A 23,437-nucleotide genomic window follows, 5' to 3' on the forward strand; every position below is an offset into this window, starting at 1 on the left:
ATTTCCATCTCTTTAAGAATTTTCCACAATTTGTTGTGATCCACACAGTCAAAGTTTTGGCGCAGTCAGTAAAGCAGAAGTAGATGTTTTTCTGGAACCCTCTTGCTTTTGGCAATTTGATCTCTGGTTCCTCTGCCTTTTCTAAATCCAGCTTGAATATCTGGAAGTTTATGGTTCACATACTGTTGAACCCTGGCTTGGAGAATTTGGAAAGATTGAAGGTGAGAGGAAAAGGGGATGACAGAGGATGAGATGGTTGGTGGCATCACCAACTCAATGGATGTGAGTTTGAGTAAACTCCAGGAGTTGGTGATGGACAGGGAGGTCTGGCATGCTCCAGTCCATGGGGTCTCAAAGAGTCGGACACAACTGAGTGACTGAACTGAACTGAACTGAATCAGTATCTTAATCCACATCTTTGACCCTGATAAGTTTACAGTCGAAGATAGTATTTTTGAAGCATTTTTTTAAATGGCAGGATATTCCGCAAAAGAAATTGTATGGCCCAATCTAAATCTACAGTTGGAAGTGCTCTGGTTGTTGCTGGTTGGGAGTGGGGGCTAGCCCCAAATCCTGCACTCTCAGTGTTCCCTCCCCTTTCGCAAGCCCACACTTACACTCAAAATGATCTCTGAGGACTCACTGTGGAACTCGATGGATACATGGAGAATGGAGCAAAACATCTCTGATCTTCAAGTCTCAAAGGTCACCTCTTTGATAAGAGAATATAGAAAAATTACAGATTGTCCCCATGCCTACCCTTAGTTCTCTTCTGATACTTTTAGCCTATTCTTTATTTTTTCATTTTATTGTTTTTAAAGATTTTTTAATATGGGACATTTTTAAAGTCTTTATTGAACTTGCTACAATGTTGCTTCTGTTTTGTTTATGTTGTGGCTTTTCTGGCTGTGAGGCATGTAGGATCTTATTTCCTTCATCAGCCCTTGAACCTGCATCCCCTACATTAGCAGGGGAAGTCTTAACCACTGGACACCCAGGGAAGTCCCCTACTCATTATATAACTCACATATAAAATACTAACGGGATTTCCCTGGTGGTCCAGTAGTTAAGACTCTGAGTTCTCAATGCAGGGGGCACGAGTTCAATCCCTGGTCAGGGAACTAAGATCCTGCATGCTGTATGGCACAGCCAAAAAAAGAAAATGCTAACATATTATATGCTTTACTTATTTTTATTGTATTTTGAATTGTCTCTCTTTGCTAGAAAATAAGCTCCACAAAGCAGTCATTTTTTTTTTTCCTGTATACTGATGTTTCCTACACACTTATAAGCAGTGACTGGCACATGGTGGCCCTCAGCTAATGAATGAATGGTTAAATGAATGAATGAATCAATGTTACAAAAGACGCAATTCCTTAGTGAACACAGTATTTTTTTAATCTTTCAAATATTTAATGAATATCCAGATAATCTACTCTGTGCCCAATATTACAGGAAAAGGAAAGGCATTTAGAAAATTAAATTTCAAATAAGGATTTGTCTTATTCTAGGTATCTTGGAGAACTCGGTGGTGTAATTTCTGACTCTAGACCAAAGTAATATTTCCTTTCTATTTTAAGTGGTAGATTGGAATGCTGGTCTCAATTTTCCACTCCTACCCTAGAAAAGCATTCTGATTCCGTATCACTTGCCATATAACTTGCAGTGCCTCTTTGTAGAGTGGGTGGGACATTCATCTCTGACTTGGGCTTTGCCATGTTACTTGCTTGGGCTGATGGAAAGTGACCAGATTTGTTTGGGGAGGAGGCTTTCATGGTGCTTTCATGATAGGGCTTGTCCTGGGCTTTTGCCATCTGCCAGGAAATGAGCAAGGTCCAGTCAGCCACTGGTCCCAGAATGAGAGGCCAGGAGAACATACCTGAATCCAACCCAAAGTCTGACACTGAGCCACCTGCCAATTCACAGACCCATGAGCAAAAAGTTAATATTTGTTGCTTTTATAAACCACTAAGATTTGGGGGTTGCTTATTCCCCAGAATTAGCACTTAGAAATCTGACTAATATAGTCACAAGTAAATATAATGAACTTTATAACAGTGGCTCTCCTTGATGGAATTTAAAATGGAAAAAAAAAAATCCACCTTCCATTAATCCAGACATTTCCTGGATTTTCTTAAAACACTAATAAAGCAAAATCGAGGCCTATTTCCTAAGGGAAATGTGATTTAAGGTGTGATTCTAATGAAGGTAGAATGATTTGGCATGAAAAAAGCAGTAAGTTGAGTCCTAGCCGATTATGCCCTTCCCCTGCATGAGACACAAGAAGTCTAGTAATTCCTGAAGGGTTCTGCCTCTAGAAAATGAGGGCAGCCAAATAGATGGTTGCTAAGGTAACGTTCTCTCTAACATCAGATTCCCCATCCTTATGTAGAAGTAGAAGAAATGTTATATGCAGTAATAGAAGTAAACTACTCTATTGATGGATGGAAACAATTAAGAATTTTTTTAAAAATCCATGCAATTGATTTATTTTATTGGATTGGCCAAAAAGTCATTCGAGTTTTTTTATTTGTCTTACAGAAAAACACAAAGGAACTTTGGGCCAACCCAATTCTATTGTAAACAGAACTTTAAAAGCAAATGGAAAGAAGAAAGTGGAAGTGAAGTCACGCAGTACTGTCCAACTCTTTGCAACCCCATGGACATGGTCCATGGAATTCTCCAAGCGAGAATACTGGAATGGGTACTCTTTCCCTTCTCCAGGGGATCTTCCCAACCCAGGGATCAAACACTGACCCAGGGATCTCCCACATTGCAGGCGCATTCTTTACCGGCTGAACCAAAAAGGAAGCCCAAGAATACCGGAGTGGGTAGCCTATCCCTTCTCCAGGGGATTGTCCCAAAGTTCAGGAATTGAACCGGGGTCTCCTGCATTGCAGGCGGATTCTTTACCAACTGAGCTATCAGGGAAGAGGACAACCTCAAATCAAATCACATTGGAAGGATACAACTCCAGTCAGTAAGAAAGGTTGTTCTACAGAAAGGTTTGTGGACATTTTTCTTTGATAAGAAAATAAGTAGAAAAGCACATTCAGTTTTCTCCTGTTTTGTCAAACTGACGTACTAGCTTGGCAGATCCTCGCTCCAGGTTGTTGTCCAATGTCTGGGGCAGAGGCAGAACGGTCAAAATGTTATCCTCAGAAAGGCAAACATTATGGGAGGAATTCCTTTTTAGCTGTCTCCCTGCCCCTCCTCGACTCTTCTTTGAGAAAGATTATCTGTCTCAGTAAAAAGTCTTGTCTTTTCCTGATCACTTTTTGCAGTCTGCCTGCACCCAGCAATCTGCTACAGCAATCTGCTTTGTTCCATCAGGAGCTCTGTCATCTCTCAAGGCAGAGAGAATCATCAATGGCATCTCACTTCAACAAATTAGCCACAGTGTTTACACTGCAAGTCCTGGGGTTTGAGCTTTCTTGAGTCTCAAGAAATTCCCAGGATTCTAATGTTTTTCCAAGGGGGAGGGTTTGGAGCCAATGCGTTTTACCTCTTTTGCTTAGCTATTATTCCGTTATTCTTTGTGATCCTACTGAAGGCTTTAGGCTGAGATCTTGGGAATATTCGCGCGCACACACACACACATTCATTAAGTGATGCAAATAAATAAGCCAGTAGAGTGCAAGGGAAAGAAACTGACTTGAGAGATAGGAAGCCCAGAGGCTTACATTCTAGGTCTCACTCAGGTTAAATACTACTTGCGTGACTTTAGAATCATTTCTCCCTAATATTGTCTATCTTCTACTGTCAAGTGGAGACTGATGGGGTTGGGCTAGATTATTCCAGCTCTAACATTCTATAACTTTAGACTTCTAACTGGAAGCTTGATAGGGATGACCTTTCTTAAGGCCAGATCATAGGAAACCATCATGAATCGGTTAATCAGCTAAGGGATATACTGAAAAGACAGCCCCGAGGGACCACACATCCTTGCCTCAATGCCTATATAAAGTTACTAACACAGCTACAAAGCAGAGATGTAACAAGGCTGTTGCGGTCAATGCCACCACTCTATTTTATTGTACTGGTCTTCTGAACCCAGAGTTCTCAGTCTTGGAAGAGCTCATGTTCTAGGGCCAAGGCTAAGGGAACAACATAGAAAAACATCCCAGTCAAAGGTGACCTAACTAACTTCCAGAGGTTCCTTTTAAGGCTCAGGGTCAATGTATGGAAGAATGGGCATATTAATCAAAAATGCTGATCTGCTCAATGTCTAATTATACCTGTCACTTGTGTAGCCCATATCCCAGGCTGACGTGGTTTCCTTCTCTGAAGTCACATAGCTATATTTGCAGACCAGTTTTTAGTTGCTCTGTGTATTTTCTGTGTGACATGTCTCTTCTGCGTGACAGTTCAAAATTGTCCAGAGAAACCAAAACCTCCCTATAGAGCAACCCAGCAACCCGGACCACACAAACCCTCTCTCTCCTCCTCTGACTCCCCAGCCCCCAGCCTCCCATTGAATTCCCAGCCATCTCTCAAGGCCAAACTCAAATCCTTCCTCCTCCAAGAAGTCTTTCTTGATCCCCTCCCCACCAGACTTAATCCCTCCCTTCCTTCTACCCCCTAAGCACTTTGTGCTCTTATTATTCTAGCACTTACTTACCTGAGTCTGTCTTATATTAACATTGTTTTATGCATATGTCTTTCCCATGTCACTTTGAGCTTCTAGAGTGCAGAAATAAGTTTTTTGTTTTCTTTCCCTTATTTGCAGTATACAGTAAAATGCTTTGCACACAGTGGGCACTTAAAATTGTTCCATGGAGTGTGAGGGTAGAAAATGAGTGAAGTACAAGGCATGTTTTACCCATTATTTTATTTTCAATAGCAAAAAGCTCTCTATGTAGTGAACTCTTAAAATTGTTGGGTCACTTATAAATGCATTAAGCTACACAAAAATGCTAAGGTAGAAAACCAATTAGCTTCGTAATTTGTTCGTATTGCATATTAAAATAAATTCAGTCCATGTAATCGATGTCAAGAATGAAATTTGCCAGTAATATTCATTTAGAAGTAAATGCTCCTTTCATTCACCCAATGAATTTATTTATAACGAGTCTCTACACACTTTAATTTGGAAGGAATGCATACTTTTAATGAAACACTCAGAGTATTTAATTAATCATTTACAACAAGCCATAAAAGACATGAAAAACCATCTTTCCATTTAAATGACTGTTTCCTAGTATAACAAACTTTTCCACTCCTACTCAAGGCAAGTACAGTCATTTCTGTTACAGCATTTTACATTTGTCAATTTTGCCATCTCCTCATTCTTTTTGTCCTTTTTTTTTTCCTTTTTGCGCTCAATCAATTAAACTAAATCAAAGGCTATTAAAGTGATCTTGGTCTATCTCAGCCTCTTTCTGCCCCTCCCTCCACTTCACCTAATGTCATAACATCTTTCACATACACTTCTTAAAATTCTCAAAAGTATTCTCTGAAGTTTGAGCTTTATAGACTTGTAACAAAAATGCAGTGTCTTGCCTAATTGCCATTTTTTCCACACCTCTTTTCCATACAGGGTTCTGTGCAGTTCACTAAAATCCAACTGTCTTTGGATAACTTGTGTTCCTTGGGCAAAGTTAAGCAAGCCATGTGCTCATTGTCTGCGACAACTGTGCTTTGTCCCTCGCCACAAGAATGCTGTTATAAAACGGTGGAGCTTGATGTAACCCAATGCTGAATCTGCTGGTATAGAACAGCTCCATTGGAGGGGTTTCCATTTTGTTTTATACAAAAGACAGAGAAATATACTTCGAATTTTTCATAATGACCATTCATTCAAACACGCATTTGTTCCTTGGTTACTGAGCATCTGTTATGAGATAGGTGTTGTTCTAATAGGGTTTTAGTCTTGTCCGGGAGATAGATTAGCATGAAACTTTTCAGTGCAGTGCTGTCAGTGCTACAATAAAGTACATGCTAGAGTTTCCCACAGGGGAACAAACACAAGTTAAGACAATCGATAGAAAGTGACCAAGGAACTATACTGGGGTTTTATGGAAAATCAGTACAAAGATAAATTGGACCTTGAAAAGTGTAGACATGCTATATTTAAGACAGATAACCAACGGGGACCTACGGTAGAGCACAGGGAACTCTGCTCAGTGTGATGTGGCAGCCTGGATGGGAGGGGAGTTTGGGGGAGAATGGATACATGTATATGTTTGACTGGATCTCTTGGCTGTGCACTTGAAACTAACATTGTTTGTCAACTATACTCCAATATAAAACAAAAAGTTAAAACAAAGTATAGAGTACAATATGAGAGTTAGGGCTTGTGCTTACATAGCAATGACATGGTAGGGGAACTATTAGTATTAGAGGAAAGATAGAGTCATACTTTCTTAGGTTCTTCCCTTGTGGTTCAGATGGTAAAGAATCGCCTGCAATGCAGGAGACCCAATGTGGCCCCAGTCCCTGGTTTCTCCCCTCTGACCTTCTCATCTGCTGCAAATTGTGACAAAACTTTCATCAGAGATCACTTTATTGTAATCCTCCGGAACAGCCAGGGAATAAATGGGGAATGGCACCCCCTAAGTGATTTGCTCATTTTCTCATTTTCTTCCATAAACATACATCTCACATTGTTCATCATAATTAAACAGCAAATGCACTAGGCAGGAACTGTGTTTCACAAAAGAATCTCTATGTTCTTGGCTTTCACACTTTAAAAACAGAAAAGAGAATTTTAGCACAATAGTACATAGTCTGGACTTTAGCTGCTGTGCGATGATGGTGGCCACTAGTTATTTAAATAGCCACATGTGGCTATTTAAATGTCAACAAGGTTAAAATGAAATAAAATTAAAAATCAGTTTCTTAATCACCCTAGCCACATTTCAAGTGTTCAGTAGCCACGTGGAGCCAGGGACTATCCTGCTGGGCAGTGCCAATATACAATACTTCTGGCATCACAGAAAGTTCTATTGGACAGTATTGCTTTAAAACCTTATGACTCGGTGACTTGGACAAAGTCCTCTGTGCCTCAGTTTCCTCATGCCTATTTCACAAAGATTAAATGAATTAATGTTTGTAAAGAACTCAGAACAGTTCACGGCACATGTCAAGCCCTGTCTAAGTGTATGTTAAACCAATGAAAACACACTTCATTTACACATCTGAAATATGGCGGCCACATCCAAATAATATCCAATGTGAATAAAAGCTGGTGGGTGAAGAATCAATTCCTATTGTTTCCCACCAGCTGAGGTTCTCTTCCCACCTCTTCTCTTGGCCTCTACTCATGTTTGTTTTGTTCAGCTGGGAAGACCACCAGGCAGGAGTTCTTTTCTATTGCACAGTGAGTGCTTCATAAATATTTATACTAGAAATAATAATGATGTATATGGAAAAGAATCGTTCCATCATCTTGGAATCGTAGCCACTGCCAAAAAGTAGATGACTTCAAGCCCCCTCGGCTGTGCTCCATAGCAGATTAGGAGAGGAAGTGAAAAACTCAACTTGTTTGGGGATTTATGATGAGAAATAGTTCTGTTAACCAAAGTCTCTTGGATCCAACCCAGGCTGGTAATCCCACTTGGATATATATTTGGGTGTTTTATCATAAATACAAAAAAAGTGCCTGAGACACTCAAAGTGTGTGTTGTTGAATGAAATTCTTCCTCACTCCCCACTTCATGGAGATGATGGACAGATTGTGAAGAGAGAAACTGGTGTCCTCAGGGTATGTACCCAAACTGCAGACATCCGTTTCTCCTGGCCTGGGAAATTTTTGTTCCTGTGCTTAACATGGTATATGACAATGACTTGCATGGCCCTCATTATCAAAAATTTGCCTTTTCTCCTGCCATCTTTGTACCAGCTTTGCCCTCTGTCTCGCCTCCTATTATCCAAATTCTCGTCATCCTCTAGGTCCCTATAAAATATCCTCCCTCTAGGTGGCCTTCTCTGATCACCCCAGCTGGGCATGCTCGTGTCCTCTTCTGAAACCTTTGTGTCATTAACAAATTGCTGCCGTGTGTGACCTCTGTGTGCTCACGTGTGTATTTCCCCTGTTGATCTAATGTCTTTGCATCCTCTGCAATGAGCACTGTATTTCCAACATAGCAACTGTTGCTTAGTGTCTCAGACTGCTAGCTGCCTTCTCCAACATCCTGTTCCCCCTTTTATGAAGAAAAAGAGCCCTGATTTTTAGCCAGGCTTCTATTAAAAAAAAAAATCAGTATAAATTAAATAGCTAAAAATTTGCCGGACTCCCTGATGGATTAGTGTGGCCATTTGTCTGAGTGCCTGACCAATGAGATTGAAACAGAAGTACAATATAAAACGTCCATAAGTCTCCTTGAAAGGGAGGAAGCATGTCTTCTACTTTGCTTTCTCATTCTCTGCTTCTTGGAAGGCAGATGTAATGGCCGGAGCTTTGGCAACCATGTCAGGCCATGGGATAGTAGTTAACTGCTGGTGTGAGAGCCTCAGCAAGGCCAGAAGCCTTGGTCTACAAAGTCTTTATGGTGTCACCACTCCAGCCCAGGACTGCCAACATCTATTCTTATTTTACATGAGAGAGAAATGTTCCTTTATCTTTTCTAAGATTTTTTCGTTGTTTTCTGCCAGGTATAATCCTAAAACTTGCAGTCATTGTTGATCACATGCTTTATTCATTTATAAATGGTTATTATATAATTATACCCATTTCCTACTGTATAATGATTTTGGTTTTTAAATTTATTTTCAATTTTAGATTTTATTTTTTTTAAACTATGTTGGTTCACAGAAAAATTGAGCAGCAGGTACACAGTTCCCACATAACCCCTACCCCAGGCTCAAGCTCCCTGACCCTTAACATACTACACTCTGTTTTGTTACAATCCTTGAAACAACATTGACACATCACTAGCAACAAAAATTTGCAGTTTATTATGGATGACTCTTTAGTTATGCATTAGTTACATTGTATGGCTTTTGACAAATGTATAATGATATATATTCATCCTTACAGTATCATACAGAATAGTTTCACTACCTTAAAAATCCCCTGTGCTCCACCTATTAATCTCTCCTTCCCTCCTCTGAAGCCCTTGGCAGCCACTGATCTTTTTACTCCCTCCATAATACTGTCTTTTCCAGAATGTCGTATAGTCGGAATCACACAACACACAGCCTTTTCAGATTAGCTTCTTTCACTCAATATTATGCCCTTAAGGTTTCTCCATGTCTTCTCATGGCTTGATAGCTCATTTCTTTTTAGCATTGAATAATATCCCATTGTATGTGTAATCAGAGAAGGAAATGGCAACCCACTCCAGGATTCTTGCCTGGAAAATTTCATGGACAGAGGAGCCTGGGGGGCTACAGTCCATGGGGTCACAAAGAGTCAGACACAACTGAGCGAATGAATACATATGGGTGATACCACAGTTTATCCATTCACCTACTGAGGGACATCTTGATTGGTTACAAGTTTTGACAATTATGGATAAAGTTGCTATGAACATCCATGAACAGGTTTTTGTGTGCATGTAAGTTTTCAACTCCTTTAAATAAATACCAGGGAGCAGAATGCCTGGATGATATGGTAAGGATACATTTAATTTTGTAAGAAACCATCAAACTGTCTTCCAAAGTGGTGGTACCATTTTGTATTTCCACCAGAAGTGAATGAGAGTTCCTGGTATTTTGTTGTTTTAATTTGCCATTCCCTAATAGCAATTGGTATTGAGCATATTTTTATAATTACTTAAAATAATTATTTTTTCCTACAACATTGTGAGGAAAGGTTACATTGATACCACCTGTCCTCAGTAGCAAAGGAGAGAGACCCAGGAAACTTCCTGATTGTTGGTATAATCTTTACAGGTAAGGAATGAGAAATCATGGTGAGAGTTCTGAGCAGCCCAGATAATGGAGGCTTCATTCTTGAATCTGAGTGTTGCTCCCTCTGTTTAATGGGCACCACGAAGATTTCTCCACACTTTGAGCAGTGGCTACGTTTGGCCATGCCTGCGTAATAGAGAAGAAAGGAGATGCTTGGCAAACCAGCACCTGAAAAGAAAGAGCAGTCATTGACTAGCACACACCTGGCTGCCAAGAGCATGTCATGCCAGGCAAAACCATGCTTCTTTTCAGGCAAACCCCTCTTTCTTTCCTCTGAGGAAACAAAAGCAAACAAACAAAAAAAGAGCCTTCAGACAAAACAAGACAAAAGCAGCCAACAAAACTAAAAAGACATAAATCATATCAAGTCCCTCACACTTGAAGCACCTTTTATAGGACCCAACAGACTCATGGCATTTGCAAACAATACTTTTCTGGCAGGCTTTGATTTTCTCTTACACATTTCAGGTGGAATGCTAAATTTCTGAATCCCACAAAAACTGAATTTCCTATGCATTACTTTCATACTGAAATTTGAATGCCTTGGTTACTAATCAGCTCTGTCTGAGCTTTGAGCTCAGGATGGTGTTAGTATTAATCAAGAATCCAATAGATGCAATAGAGAAAAGTGTTTATCTTCAAGTTAATTAAATTACAGAATATAGACACAGCATAATTCCCTGCTCATCTATAATGAAAATCAAACTCCTCAAGAATAGAAATAAGGACAGGAACTTTTGAAACACAAATTTTTGGATGGATATGTTCCCTAGAGCAGAATTTCTTCCAGGGCATTGGGTTATACTGTTTTGTAACAATAGTTTAGATTTTTAATTTACAGTACATAGAGTGGAAGATATTCCAGTCTGGCAAGTTACTTAGTTACTAGTACTAGAGGATATAAAAGTTGGGCAGTGACGGTGGTGAGGAGCGGGGAGACTAGGATTCCATTGGAGATTAACTAAATTTCTGCTTATTCAATAGAGCATGTCCTAACATTCCATATATACATTTTTGGCACCATTCTGAGTCAATCAGCCAGCTCTCTTTTTATTGCTTTACCATACTGAAGAAGTAAGTAACTTCAGAACTGACAAAATAAAAAAAGGAGAAGTTGTTCCCTGAAGTCAAAGTGCAAAACAAAGGAAAGATAAGATTAAGGAAAATGAGAAAAGCGATAAAGAAACGTGTGAAATAGGGAGTAAATCCTCCGTTCCTTTCTCATATTGAATTGTAACATCAGTAATTCTTACTTCCTCGGTAATAATCAGAGTGTTCATGGCCTTAGGCTCTGCCAAGATTAGCCAGGGACTTCTCAGATCAGAGTCAAGCAAGTTCTGGTCTTCTACTTTTTCCAGGAGGAATTTGCCAAACTACATCTATGAATACCAGGGATTCAAGATAACCAGGGGCTGCAGACTACATTGTTTGTTTGTTTTTTTTCAGGTTTCTGTGCCCTATTGGAACATAAGGCCACCTTTTCACTGGATGTATTTAATTAGAAGACTTTGGATTTTAGTAGAATATCCATCTGAAAATGACTTCCACAAAAGATCGAGAGGTACTGGACACAGGATTGTAAGTGACTCAGTGATCCTGTCACATCAAGATGTTTCTGTCCTTTCATCTGGTCCATCCCACTGAGGTATCTTTGATCCTCAGGCTTGTCATGTCAGGATCACAAAACAGCAACATCATATTCTTTCACAATTACATCAAAGGGAAAAAGAAGTGGCAGGGGGAAAAAGAGCAAAAAACAAACAAAACTCTCCTCCCATTTCTCTCTCCTTTTTTCACAAAGCAAAAACATTTCCTAGAATCCTCCAAGCCAGAAATGGCCAGAACTGAGTCACGCAGCCAGTCTTAGGTACATGATATAGCTGGAGCATTTTATGCCCATCTGGAACTTGATGTTTTTATCACGGGAAACAGGCTCTGCTAAGGAAGAGGGCATGAGTGGAGTTGTTTAGACCGGGGTCCCCCAACCACCACCCCACCCCGCCTTGGCCTGTTAGGAACTGGGTCCCACAGCAGAAAGCGAGCATCAGGCGAGGGAGTGAAGCTTCATCTGTATTTACAGCCACTCCGCATCACTTGAATTACCCCTTGAGCTCAGGAAAACAAGCTCAAGGCCCCTACTGATTCTGCATTGTGGTGAGCTATAAAATTATTTCATTATATATCATAGTTTAACAATAATAGAAATAAAGTACACAATAAATGTGATGCTCTTGGATCATGCCCAAACCATCCCCTCCCTCCTCAGTCCATGGAAGAATTGTCTTCTACGAAAACAATCCCTGGTGCCAGAAAGGTTGGAGACTGCTGGTAGAGACAACAGGGTCTGCCATTGCCATAAGTTTAGAAAGACTGCTGGGTATCCAGAGGAAATATCCCTCCTGACACAAAAGATAGAGCTCTTACTGGGATACAGGCCTGTCACACAACCACATAATTCAGACTTGGGGGGAAATTCAACGAGGTCCTGCAGTGAACATCTACCAGCCCTCATCTGATTGATTCTGTGTTGTAGCTTTAATCAAGAAAACCATAACATTGAGGAATGGACTGATTGTAAGCTGAAAGACTAATTTTTGTACCATGTGACTGGTATGCTATTCCTCTGTTTCTTAATTCTTCTGGTCCCAGATGGGATTCACTCTATAAAAGTTAGCTTTCACTGATTCCCTGGGGCCCAAATGTTTTTCACTGGACATTGGAGTTGAATATTTTCATGAAATTTCCCATAGAGAGATGATGGGTGAAAACCCGCCCAGCCCCATAAAATCTGCCATCTCCTCCTCCAGGACCTTTAATCATGACCAAGCTCCAAATACTGCAGCTCAAAAACACATTTTGTTTTCCTGTTTAAGTTGAAAGGTCTATTTTGAAATAGCCAGTGCTTCAAGATTGGGTTCATCCCTGCTCAAGAGTCTCAACTAATTAAGATGATCTCAACTTACCTTTCGGAAACTCTGCTCTCCTTTTTATTTGCTTGAACAATGTGTTGGTTGGGAATTTTAAATTCTCCACATGCTAGGAGTGCAAATATTCTTAGCTTTCATAAAATAATCTTCTTTTAATAAAAGAACAGAGAGATCACCCACAAAACAAAATACTTAGTCTGGGTTCAACTTGAAGAATCGAAAATATTTATGTTATCTTGATTTTCAATAGGAGTTGCCCTGTGGGATCAAATCGCTGTTTGTCAGGGCTAACATCCCCACCCCCTGTTTAGCCAGAATCAGATGTACTAGAGAAAAGGAAAAGGAAAATAAAGAGGGAAAGTCAAGATTATTGCACCTGGCCCATTGCGTAATATTCCCACCCTGGACTGCGAGGTGGGAATTCCTTCTTGCCCCTCCCTCCACATGTGATCAATTTACATCCTGGAACAGGAGACTTCATTTCCTTGTCTTTTCTGTTCTCTCTCACAGACTTTTAAATGCTGCTGCTGCTGCTGCTGCTGCGTCGCTTCAGTCGTATCCGACTCTGTGCGACCCCATGGACAGCAGCCCACCAGGCTCCCCCGTCCCTGGGATTCTCCAGGCAAGAACACTGGAGTGGGTTGCCATTTCCTTCTCCAATGCATGAAAGTGAAAAGTGAAAGTGAAGTCACTCGGTCATATCCGACTCTTTGCGACCCCATGGACTGCAGCCCACCAGGCTCCTCCGTCCATGGGATTCTCCAGGCAAGAGTACTGGAGTGGGGTGCCATTGCCTTCTCCTTTAATGCTAGTCACCCTCATAAAATTATCTACTCCTTCCTCAAATCCTGCTCTCCCCTCCCTCAGCAGCCCCCAGTGGTAGTGACTGTCATAGGCTGACTATGCTGGTGGGGTTGAATAGAGGTGGTTGGTTTGCATCTCTTTCTACTGTTTATTTGTATTTTTCTTTTTAAGTTTTTCTTTTATTTTTTTAGCTAAAGTGGTGCTTCATTGCTGTGGGGGCTTTCTCTAGTTGTACTCAGGTTTCTCACTGTGGGGGCCTCCCTTGATGCAGTGCCTGGGCTGTAGAGCACTCCAGCTTCAGCAGCTGTGATGCGTGGGCTCAGCAGTTGTGGTTCCTGAGCTCTAGAGCCCAATAATTGTAGTGCACAGGCTCAGCTGCTCTGCAGCATGTGGGGTCTTCCCAGATCAGGGATCGAACCGGTGTCTCCTGCACTGGCAAGCAGATTCTTTACCACTGAGCCACCAGGGAAGCCCTGTTTGTATTTTCTATCTTCCAGTTTCAATGAATGTGCTTTGTTCTTATTGGACATAAACTGAAAAAAAAAAAAAAGCCTTTAAAAAATCCCCTCGGAGTTACCTTTGATCTTGGTTAAATGGGCTTGTTCAAGAATTTGTTGTCCCCAACACTAACTAAGAAATAAACTCTGAGAGAAAGTGAACAGATGGAAGCAGATGCAGTGGAGAAATGGGGGTGTTTGGGCACTCTCTGCTCCTGTAACTTCTGCACCGTGAGAGCTCCAAAGTCATACATCAGGGATGCATGGCATACAACCTCCATATGAGCTTCTGAATCATAAGTTCAAGACTCTGAGAGCTTGTCAGCAAATAGAACACTCTTGGTCACATTTATTTAACCCAGTGTTTCCCAAACTCATTTGTCCTTGAAACTCTATTTTTTGGGACACGGACTAATTTCTTATAGAACCAAAGTTTGAGAAATACTGCCTAAACAATTGAAGCAAAGTATCTTCTTTTGTGTAAGTAATTAAGTCAGTCACTGCTATGAACTCTAGCCATGTTTATGCCCAGAGGCAAAGAGCCGTTTGCAGCAGATTTTCCTCTACTGCACAATATTTGAAGCCAGAAAAATCTTGGTTTTTGCTTATGTCAAAGGATGAAGTTCAACTTCTTAAATCATGATACAAGGATAATTATATTACCACTCACCAAGATTTCTAAGAGAACTGAAGAAAGGGTCTTGTGGAAAAGTAAAGCTTTAGACAAAATTTTTTTTAAAATAGCCTACTGTTTGACACCTAGAATATATTATCTTGAATTATTTACTATTTATATATGATTTTCTATTGAAAGTTGGACTAGGGTTATTGCAGAAACAAATGATCTTCAAATCTCATTGCTATTATATAATTAAGAATCTTATCTTTCTCCCCAACACTGTTCACTTCAGGTGTTTCTGTTCAGGTAGTTCTCTTGGGTGGTTTGCCTCTAAGCAGAAACTCAGGGACCCAGGTCCTTTCCATCTTGTGGCTCCATCATATTGTAGTGGAGGCCTGGTTTATCCAGCCTTCAAGGTCACCCTAGCACTATCCAGCGAGCAGACAGCAAGGGAAGTAGGATTTCATGAAGAAATACACAAAATTATTTAGGGCCTGCAAGTATGTATACCACTTTTTTTCTCATATTGGTCAGCCATGTCAGCCCCTCCTCGATGCATTGGGCTTTGGGAACATTATATTTCTGTGCTTTGGGAGAAAATGAGGTACCTGCATAAATATATAACGTTGTCTCTAGACATAGGCCTGATTCCCAACTGGTCTATAATCCCCTCCTTTCTTTACACTAGGACCCCAGCTCCCAATAAATGTTAGTGCTAATAATGAAGCAATTTAAACATTTGTTTTTCTCCCTGAATTATTTACAGTGACCTCAGTTAGTTGGCATTTGGGACAAAGAGCTTCCAAATCACTGTGCACAATTACAGGGAAGATACTCTGGTGAAAATGCAGTCTGATGAGGCAGAGAGAACCCACATAAATATATCCAAGCACCAACCACAGACTCTGCCAAATACTTGAAACCAAATGCAGCCGTGCAGAGGACACATAAATCTGTGGAGAGTGAGAAGGGCAGTCAAGGAAGGGGATGAGCTGGATGTCTGAAAGAATTAGAACCAGGAGGAGATCATTGGAGAGGGCTAAAATGAATACAGTATTTTTCAATAGCATATAATTTTTCTAATTTAAAAGGTACAAAATTTAGAAAACACCGAAAAGTACAAAACATTAAAAAAAAAAATCCCCCATAATCCCAATACCCACCCACTTCATATACATTATCTCTGTGGAGATGATTATAGTTTACTTTTCCATAGTCTTCCAATCTTTTTTCTAAGTATACATTCCCCTCCAATACCATATTCCACAGGTTTTAAGGTTAGTTGTATTTTAAAACTCACCATAATAGTCTGAATAGATCCCAGTATTCAGAACATGACTTCTGACTGTTTGTATACTCAGCTCGTGCTAGTGTTAAGCTGCTTTACTTATGTCTGACTCTTTGCGACACTATAGACTGTACCCAGCTAGGCTCCTCTGTCCATGGGATTCTCCAGGCAAGACTACTCGAGTGGGTTGCCATGCCTTCCTCCAGAGGATCTTCCCGACCCAGGGATCGACCCTGCATCTTACATCTCCTGCCTTGGCAGGTGGGTTCTTCACCTCTAGCACCACGTATTCAACTACAGTTGGGCAAAAATTGTCTTTAACTTTTTACTCTTGTAAAAATGCTGAGCCGAATGTCTCTTTGTATCCATCTTTGTATCCATCTCCCGTTATTTTGCCCTCCAAAAGAATTCTCATAAATGGGAGCTAGCATTCATTGAATTTTATGATGTTTCCCCCAAATTAAGTTCTTTATAGGTAATATCTCATTCAACTCTCACAACAACTGTTATGCCAGTGCAAGAAGTATCCTATTCATTTTGCAGGTGAGAAAACAGTGAATTAGAAAGGCTCAATCACTTGCTCCAGGCTTCCCAGGTGGCTCAGTGTTAAAGAATCTGCCTGCCAATGCAGGTTGAGAAGATCCCCCGGAGGAGAAAATGGCAACTGACTCCAGTATTCTTGCCTAGGAAATCCCACGGACAGAGGAGCCTGGCAGGCTACAGTCCGTGGGGTTGCAAAGAGTCACACAATTTAGCGACTAAACCACCACCACCACAATCACTTGCCCACATGGCACAGCTTGTACACGGCAGAACTGGGATTTGAACCCGCACTGGCTGATTCTGAGCCCACGCTCCATCCACTCTGAGCATACTCTGCCCCAGAAGTCCACTTAAATTCTCACTAGTAGATTAACCTCCATGGAAATTTGACAGCATAATGAATATGGCTTGAGAAGAGGAATGTATAATCAGGAGGAATGGTTTATATGATGGCTTAGAGAAGAGAGAGAGGGTAAAGTTTTATGAGGGATAATAACTTTTGCCAGGTTGAAGTAAAAAAAAATATGAGCTAGTATGTCTAGGGAGGTAAATTCATTCAAAGGAAGGTCTCCAAGCCAAAGTTCAGAAGTGTTGAAAAATTATTTAAAGAGACAATGGGAGTGTCTGTCTGGTATATACAAAGGGGAGTGATGTCAAAGCAATACTTGATAAAGATGTCCTTGGTTTTATTCTTTGATTTAGGAAACTGACTTTTGACTTGTGGAATGAGATAAAACCCAAGATTCAGAAGTCCTTTTGGAGACCTTTTGTCATAATTTTTTTTTTTCAAGTCTGACATGTTCTCTGTGGGAATGCAACTTTCTTCACAGTAGCTATAGAGTTTTAACAGAGCCTAAAAGCCTGACCTTGGATCCCTCTTCCATCTCCAGCCTTTACACACAGCCACTTTTCTGAGTCATTCCAAAATCTAGATGGAACCAGGGCAGGAGTGAATGCCACAAAGAGATGAGAACGTTGATCGGAAAGGCAGAGGATAGCACGGTGGAGCATGGTGGTCATGAGTGTAAGCTCCATATTCTGATTACCTGGATTCAAACACCAGCTGCCAACTTACTAACCATTTGACTGTGGTCTATTTACTTATCTTCTCTGTTTCTGTTTCTTTACCTGTAAAATGGGGTGATAATAATGCCTGCTCTCTAGGGTCATTGTGAAGATACATGAGCAAAAACAAATCATAAATGTTAGCTATGATTAGCTCCACAAGGTAACGGATGTGATAATTTCTGTAGTTGGTTCTCAGTCCCCAGTTCTTGGAACACTCAGATCCTCAGTAGATGTGGACAGATTCAAACTGGGAGGCCAGTTCTTCCTAAGTCAGATAATTCTTGCCCCTGAAGAACAAACATCTGTTTGCCAAATATCCTCAGCACCAGGGTGTACAGTCACAAAACAGACTACCCCTAACATGGTCCTTTTCCCTTCTGAACTTTCTGGACAGTCGCACAGAGGCCCAGGGCCAGCACTACCATTTTAAGAACAACACAGAAAGCCCTCAGACCAATACTCCCTCCCTCCCCTCTCCTGTGTGTACCTTACTTCCCAACAGGGCATCTCTCATCTCTCCTCGTGCACTGCTTAGGTACCTACCCTCTGTGCACATCATTTTAACCTCTCTTCTCCTTTCTTTCTTTCCCATTTCTTGTCCTGTTACATTTGTGATGGTGGAAGTTGAATGGGGGCCAGACACCTTTCTGCTCCCCTCTCCCTTTCCCCCCACCAAAACTTTACTTTCATTTTTATCTTATATCTCTATTTTTAAACTTTTATTTACTTTTTTGGCCGCATCCTGCAGCATGTAAGACCTTAGTTATCCCGACGAGGGATTGAACCTCTGCCTCCTGCATTGGAAGGTGGAGTCTTAACCACTGGACCACAAGGAAGTCCCTTCCCCTTTTGTCATGCGTGATCAGATAGCATTAGGCAACTAGAGGTCTAGCATCGTCTGTCTTTAGAGTTTTGAAAGTATCCCAAAGGCTTCTACAGGAATGTCTCAAAAGTCTCCATCTATTATCTCAAAAATCTAGAACTGAAGCAAATCTTCCTAGATGTCAGCATTTAAACTAAGGTGTAAATCAATCAATTACTTTTGTGCTGATTAATTGAGAATATTCGATTTTAAATGATCATTTTAAAATCTCCAACAGTCTGCTACACTATGAGTTAAAAAACATTCAGAGGGTAGTCTGGGAACTAACTCCTATGGGTGACATTGTTTCTATGGGAAAATGCACTCTGAATTCCAGACAACCCATTTACCCACTAAGTTTTGGGATATGACCCTTGAGTAAGTTGGAGACTGACTAAAAATACCGAATATTTTTATGTATTTTTTATCAATGCATTAAAAACACATTCTTTGGCTTTATCTTAATAGATTGAAGTGTATTCTAGACTCTTCCACAAGAGTTGCTTTCTTGACCTCTAAAGCACAATGAAAAGGGCTCAGCTCGTGGATTTTCTGCAAAGAGCCTGGCTATTTTAATTAGCCTAATGTCTGTAAGATCAATTATTTTGAGACAGTGGACAAACAAAATCATTCATATCGTTGGCAGATTTGCACAAATGGTTTCACAAGGGTAAATCACTTTCAGGTTACAAAGGACAGATTGACTCAGTCTACGTGAGAATGTTTGGAAAATATTTTTCAATTCCTTTTTTTTCAAAAGCACATGCTATGTGTGGAATTAACTGGAATCTGTTTCTTTATTTCTTTAGGACTCACACAATCATGATGGTCAGGGTAATGTGACATTTCTATGCTATCAAGTTTCCTGTCTTTTTGAGCATTTTCTAAAGGAGACAACTTTTTTCCTTTGCCTTTTGAAAGTGGGTCCCCTGTGAGGTTTCACACGGTAGAATGAGTTGAGGAAATACATGTATGGTGGATGGTCTGTTTCAAACTTATTTTAACTGAAACAAAAACCACAGCCCATGGAGCAGAAAGGGCCCAGAACTATCCGAAGACCTGAGATTTGGCCCTGACTCCTGAGTTGAGCAGCTCTGAGCAAGTCCCTCCCCTCAGGTCAAGCCTCATCATCTTGACCTGCACAGGGAGGGGTTCACGTCTAGCACCTGAGGTTCCTCTCTAGCCCTGTGTCCTGTTTCCATGGTGCTTAATGAGGTAAGGATGCAGGGCACAAATTCTTCCAGAAGCTTGTCTCTCCACTCACATCACTTCATTGGGGGAACAGAGAGGATACACTGATAGTGCAATAGCTTTTTTCAGTTTACATTAACTGTATTTTTTTAAATTTATATATATTTGACAGTGCTGGGTCTCAGTTTTGACATGTAGGACTGAACCAGGGACCCCTGCTTTGGGAGCTCAGAGTCTTAGCCACCGGACCACCAAGGAAGTCCCCATTTATAGTGACTTTAAAATATATTTTAACAAATAGCAAGTTAAATGTCTGTAAATAACAATCTGTCATCTCCAAAATTTTACTTCTTTCCTTATTTTTCTGCCCTGCCCCCTCCCCTGTTCCCTTCTTCCCACTCCCTCCCTCCCCCCTCCTCTTTTTCTTCCTCTCTCTCCCTCCCTTTCATTCTTTCTCTTTGCCTTTAAGAGGCAGACACAACAGCCTTGGCTTGGAATCATAGCTCTGCAGGTCAGGATCTAACAAAGGGAAATCCCCATGTGCTGGAACCTTGCAACTCCAGAAACGGGCCCGTTTATGAAAGTGAAGTACCGCTGGGGTGAGCCAAGAAGCCACTTACGATTCCAGCCAATTGTCCCCAGTCCAGACCATTCAGAGGGAAGGGCTGTGCAGATCTCCTGCCAGCAGCTGTCCAAGTCCAGGAGGAGCGGCCTCTGCTCGGGAAAGCCACTGCGCCAGCGGAGAAGATTGCTGGGCTGGGCACACTTTCTCTTCTATGTGGGCAAGGCTGCCTTTTCCTTAACTTGAAATATTCTTTCCCTGGATTCTGAAGGTCGGACTATTTGAAGATGGCTTTCATGTATTTAGTTTAATGCTTGCTAACTTTTGACACTCATGATGAATGGGAAGGAGGGAGGGTGGAGGATTGGGTGGGGTGGAAATGAGGGGTGGGGCGTAGGGGGGAATAGAAGATAAGGGCAGGCTGATGTCGGAAGGAAAAGGGTGGAGATAAAGGAATGGATAAATAAAAAACCTAATGAAAGAACAAGCAAAAAGCAGTAGGCAACTATGCAAACAAAACGAGATATTTTTTGAGTGCCTACAATCTGCCAGGTGTTGAGTTGGGTACCAGGGTGCTAGCTCATAATGAACAATGTAGCCAGGTCTCCTCCACCTACCCTGCGCCCCAACCACCACCACCACCACCATTAAAGGCAATTTACAGTCCAAAGAGGGAAGATATTAAACAAATAATTAATACTTTAATAGTTACAGTTGTAAAGAAGATATAAGGACCTCTCTCTAATCCAGGAGGTTAAGAGGGATGGTGTTGAACAAATTTGGTTATTTTCATACCATCTTCCACAGATAGAAATCTAGAAGTAAATTATATTACCAGATGGTATATGTTTTTTTCTGAATGAAACTCAAGCACATGTCTTGCCCTGCCCTAGTCTACACCCCTGGATATTATGGGGTTCTTACTCCAATCTGCCAGCTCCTTCCTTCCCCTCCCAGGCTTACTGTGGGGCGCCACCTAGAGTTTGAATGAGATATTCCTATAGCTCTAGAGTACTTATTCAGTCACTAAGTCATGTCAGACTCTGGCTATAGCTAGCCAGGCTTCTCTGTACTCCACTATCTCCTGGAGTTTGCTTAAACTGATGTCCATTGAGTCAGTGATATTATCTAACCATGTCATCCTCTGCCACCCCTTTCTCCTTTTGCCTTCAATCTTACCCAGTATCAGAGCACAGTGATGTTTAAAAACCTAGGATATTTGCTGTTTTTTGAAAACTTAGAATGAATAAATAATTAATTAGAAAATTAAAGAATGAGCAAAGCAGCAGGAAAATACCCAAACAAGACAAAAACTTTCATTCACTGTCTTTGGCATCCAGACTGAATTAAAAGGACTTCCAAGTTTTCTAGGAAGAATGGCTTTCTTTAGGCGCTTTCCAAGATTTGTTTTGCAAAGCTGCCAGGGGGAATTATAGACAATGAATTGTAAGTAACAAGTCTCATGGTGACATCCAAAGTGTTTTAAATCCAAACCTCAGAGTTAAAAGGCTCCAAGAAGATGCCTACAGTTTAATCTACTTTGTTCTTATTAATAACTACCTGATAATGTACCAAACAGTCTGTATTATTGAAATACCTGTGGCATTAAAATAGAACCAACTGTTGAGATTTATGGGGTGGGTTAATATTATAGCCATTAAGGAAAAGAAAAAACTGCTTGAGGTTTGTCATTTTTAAATCACCTTAAGGCAAGATATCCAGTTCTGTTACCTCATTCCAGTTAGCCTGATAGGAATAACCAAACATATATCGAAAATGTTATCTCATATATAAAGATAAAAATGGAACTTATCTTTCTCCCTTGAACTAGGCATATACTGTCTCTCTTAAAAACTTGACCCAAATGAAAAACAAAAGACAAAGCAAACCCAGATAAGGAAAATTCACTTTCATGCATTCATTCACTTATTTTATTTAACCATTTATTGAGAACCTATCGTGGTGATATAGAGATGGAGGAAGATTCTGTCCCAGGGTACTTATGATCCACAGTAAGTCCCCTACATACGAACTAGTTCTGTTCCGAGAGCTCGTTTGAAGTCCAATTTGTTCATAAATCCAACAAAGCTTAGGTACCCAACTAATACAATTGCCTATAGGGCTCAGATCAGTTCAGTTCAGTCGCTCAGTCGTGTCCGACTCTTTGCGACCCTCTTTGCGTCCGATTCTTTGCATGAATCGCAGCACGCCAGGCCTCCCTGTCCATCACCAACTCCCGGAGTTCACTCAGACTCACGTCCATCGAGTCAGTGATGCCATCCAGCCATCTCATCCTCTGTCATCCCCTTCTCCTCCTACCCCCATCCCTCCCAGCATCAGAGTCTTTTCCAATGAGTCAACTCTTCACATGAGGTGGCCAAAGTACTGGAGTTTCAGCTTCAGCATCATTCCCTCCAAAGAAATCCTAGGGCTGGTCTCCTTTAGAATGGACTGGTTGGATCTCCTTGCAGTCCAAGGGACTCTTAAGAGTCTTCTCCAACACCACAGTTCAAAAGCATCAATTCTTCGGTGCTCAGCTTTCTTTACAGTCCAACTCTCACATCCATACATGACCACAGGAAAAACCATAGCCTTGACTAGACGGACCTTTGTTGGCAAAGTCATGTCTCTGCTTTTGAATATGCTGTCTAGGTTGGTCATAACTTTTCTTCCAAGGAGTAAGCGTCTTTTAACTTCATGGCTGCAGTCACCATCTGCAGTGATTTTGGAGCCCCCCAAAAATAAAGTCTGACACTGTTTCCACTGTTTCCCCATCTATTTGCCATGAAGTGATGGGACCAGATGCCATGATCTTCGTTTTCTGAATGTTGAGCTTTAAGCCAACTTTTTCACTCTCCACTTTGACTTTCATCAAGAGGCTTTTTAGTTCCTCTTCACTTTCTGCCATAAGGGTGGTGTCATCTGCATATCTGAGGTTATTGATATTCCTCCTGGCAATCTTGATTCCAGCTTGTGCTTCTTCCAGCGCAACGTTTCTCATGATGTACTCTGCATAGAAGTTAAATAAGCAGGGTGACAATAGACAGCCTTGTCGTACTCCTTTTCCTATTTGGAACCAGTCTGTTGTTTCATGTCCAGTTCTAACTGTTGCTTCCTGACCTGCATATAGGTTTCCCAAGAGGCAGGTCAGGTGGTCTGGTATTCCCATCTCTTGAAGAATTTTCCACAGTTTATTGTGATCCACACAGTCAAAGGCTTTG

The 23,437-nt window shown here is 41.0% G+C and overlaps 1 long non-coding RNA gene across 1 annotated transcript in view; it reads left to right on the forward strand.

The window, feature by feature from the left end:
• The window catches only part of LOC138435847 (uncharacterized), a 208,773-nt gene extending 194,528 nt beyond the window's left edge, over positions 1-14,245 (forward strand). The window contains exons 3-4 of the long non-coding RNA XR_011255273.1: positions 11,302-11,433; positions 13,293-14,245. This is a non-coding gene — a long non-coding RNA (uncharacterized lncRNA). The remainder of the gene's footprint in view (positions 1-11,301; positions 11,434-13,292) is intronic.
• Positions 14,246-23,437: the final 9,192 nt, after the last annotated feature.

The sequence above is a fragment of the Ovis canadensis genome, chromosome 3 (assembly GCF_042477335.2).
Source record: "Ovis canadensis isolate MfBH-ARS-UI-01 breed Bighorn chromosome 3, ARS-UI_OviCan_v2, whole genome shotgun sequence".
Classification (NCBI taxonomy): Eukaryota; Metazoa; Chordata; class Mammalia; order Artiodactyla; family Bovidae; genus Ovis; species Ovis canadensis.